Below are 3,647 nucleotides of genomic sequence, written 5' to 3'. Positions count from 1 at the left end.
GTTTCCTGTTGAACTTCCTCCGGTTCCTGATTCGTGTGCACATCGCTCAAATCAACTTCCACTTGCAACGGATCCAATAGCCTCTCAGTAATATGGTTATTGACTACATCAGCATCACAAAACTTAGCATCACGACTGACAATAATTGTATCTTTACTTTTATCCAAAAAACGAAATCCTTTACGATTTTCATCGTAACCAACGAACGTCATACTCACGGCTTTGACGTCACACTTCTGTCGTTTTTCTTTGGGTACGTATACCAATGCTTCGCAGCCAAATACATGAAAATGTTTATAGTTAGGTAACTTACCCGTCCACAATTCGTGTGGTGTTCTAGAAACAGCTGCGGTTGGAAGACGGTTTTGCAAAAAATTTGCAGTCATAACGGCCTCGCCCCAGTATTTTTTATTCATTTTTGCTTCCGCTAGCAGACATCGCATCATTTCAGTCAAACTGCGATTTTTCCTCTCTGCCACCCCGTTTTGCTGAGGACTATAAGGAACTGTCTGCTGAAGGATAATTCCTTTTTGCTTGAAAAAATTCTGTAGAGAATGACTCGAATATTCGCCACCGTTATCCGCTCGAATTATTTTTGGATGCTTTCCGAACTGGTTCTGTACCAGATGTACATATTCTTTAATTTTATCCTCTGCTTCACTTTTATGTTTTAGCAAATATACTATGGTATATCGAGAAAAATCATCAATCATTGTCATAATAAACCGATTTCCTCTTGGCGTCGGCGTCTCTAGCGGACCGCAGAGATCGGTATGCACCAAGTCCAGAACAGAATCCGTTTTTGTCTCAGATGCATGGAATGGTGCTCTGCTCATTTTTCCTTCGCAGCAGATTTTGCATACCGATCGAATTCCACAGTCAATCAGATTCAAATTTAATCCTAACTCGTTTCGTACAATCTGCTCGATGGCACCAGGTTCGCGATGACCTAATTTTCGATGCCACATATGTTGACAGTTTTCTTGATGTTGAACTGCAACCAGCAACGCCTTTGTGTACTCCTTCAGCTGGTACAAACTAGCTTTGCGTTCGCCTACCGCTATAACGACTTCATCCTTAATCACTTTACATCCATGTTTTTCGAAAATTACTATGCATCCTTCGTCAGTCATTTTACTAACCGAAAGTAAATTACCGCTTAGAGATGGTACGCGCAAAATTTCCTTCACCAAAACTTCCCGAGGGTTTCCCTCTCCATCAACAGCAGTCAATCGAACATTACCGGATCCACTCGACAAAACCTTGCTTCCATCAGCCAGTGTGATTGATATACCTGTATCCGCTTTGAAATCCGAAACGTCTTTTGCCATGTGTGACGTGGCTCCCGAATCCAAAAACCATTTCACACCGCCACTTCCAGATGCGTCTCCACTAGCAAAACAAAATTCTTCTTCTTGCTGTTTCGTTATCTTCGCATTTTGTTCATTACGCTCGTTTTTCTTTCGGTCCTCGACTAATTTGCGGCAATCTCGGCGAAAATGTCCCTCGATTTTGCAATAATGGCATGTTTTTTTCGAGTCTCGCCATCCAAACGGCTTTCCAACATCCGTTTTCAACGCTTTATTTTGATGAACCGAATTTTCATTCCTTCGTCTCCATTCATCCAGAAGTTTTCCTTTAACGTATTCTAAATCGAGTTCTTCATCTCTCCTGCTTTCTAAAGCGACGATCAAGACATCATAAGACTGTGGTAAACTAGAAAGTAAGATGGCTACCATCCAAAAACCACTTAACGTATCACCCATCGCCTCCAAGCGCTGCGACAATTCCATAACGCTGGCGATATGGTCCGCCATATTTCCATCTTCTTCAAGTTGTAAGCGGAGCAGCTGCTTTAACACGTGAATTTTATTTATTAGCGAGGACCGATGGTGAAATCCTTTTAAAGCCTCCCACATATCTTTCGCACTTTCAGCCTTCATCACATGCGTTAGTTGATTATTTTCCAAAGCAAGTCCAATAACTGCACGTGCTTTTCCATCTTTCACCAACCAAGCAGGATCCGGCTTCTCCGGCTTATTACAAGAAACCATTTCAAATAGTTCCTCCTTGATGAGAAGCAGCTCCATACGAAAACGCCACGTAGCATAGTTTGTGTCACCTAACTTTTCCACTACGAATTTTGCGTCTGCCATGATTTTTATTACTACAGTTCTATTATTCGCGCTGTGGATTTCGTTTCTGGGCCCATAACCTGTTATGGGTAATAACGAAATTAAACACGGAATATCTATCGAAAGTAATTTTATTATGACCGCGTCACTCAAGTGCTCGTATAAGAATGAATATAAAAGGAAGAGTATAGTTGTATGTACGCATTCGATAAAAGCAGTGCTGCCAGAAGATTGAAGGAGGTGCCGATGTACGTTGCATATTTTAACAACATCAACAATCGAGATGAGTGCCTTTTAGAATTTCTCTCGTTAAACAATATCGACATTGCTAATAAAAACAATGAACCTACATTCATGAATGCTATGAGGCAGGAAGTCTTGGACCTGATCTTGTGAGAAGCTAAGAGGCAAAAGGTTTCGAATTTGTGGGTTTTGCTGATGATTTGGTCATCATGGTTATTTGAAAATTCGACGACGTGATATCGGATAGAATGCAGAGGGCCTTGGTGTAGTAAAGAAGGCCTGGGCATCAATCCCTCTATAACAACAATTGTTTGTGTTGTTTCACTAGGAAGAAGAAACTGAAATTACAATCTCTACACCTTAAGGAAGAAATTAAATGTAGAGTCTCGTCTCAGGAGTAATCCTATACGCTAAACTATCTTGGCACGCACACTTAGATTTAATAATTAGCAAGGCAGACTGCCTTATGGGTATGTTCTAGACTGGTAGGAAAAAAATGGGTCCTCAAACCAAAAATGGTGATGTGGGTCCATACCGCCGTTGTGAGACCTAAGATAGCTTATGCCTCGTAGGTATGGTGGCCAAAAACTAATAAAAGCCACAGCTATTGAAAATTTGAACAAACTTCAACGATTATCATGCATGGCCGTAACTGGAGCAATGAAAAGCACACTTTCAAAGGTTCTAGAAGCTATCCTCCACTTACTACCCCTGAACCAACATGTTCAGTTAGAGGCTAAGAAAAGTGTCCTTCGCTTAAACACTTAAACGATTGAAGACAATACTCGACGGAGATAAAACCGGTCACTTGAGTATCCTGAATCTTCTACCTGTTTGTCGGTCCAGCTGCGGAAATGAATAGTGATTGGATGGAAGCTAGAACCAACTATGACATCCCATACACATTAAACGAACCCTCACGTTCGGTATGAGTTGGGGAGGGACCTAACCTCCACAGTGGTTCAATCAAGTTCTATACCGACAGGTCAAAAATGGAAGTCAAAATGGGTGCTGGAGTGTACGGTCCCAGAACAAGAATATCTGTAGCTATGGGAGACTGGTCCACAGTCGTCCAGGCAGCGATAACAGCTATAATAGAATATAGGGTCAGGTGGAGCAAGACGGGTCACCTAAGGAAAGTACCCGATGCGTTTTTCTACGAATTCAATTTTAAGCAGCTTATCATTTATTTAGATAAATCACTAATAATATAAATCCAAAAATAACCAAAATAAATAAAACGAAACCAAATAAAAGTTATATCAGACA

Source organism: Sabethes cyaneus, chromosome 2, assembly GCF_943734655.1.
Source record: "Sabethes cyaneus chromosome 2, idSabCyanKW18_F2, whole genome shotgun sequence".
NCBI lineage: Eukaryota > Metazoa > Arthropoda > Insecta > Diptera > Culicidae > Sabethes > Sabethes cyaneus.
This window is presented reverse-complemented; position numbering follows the sequence as displayed.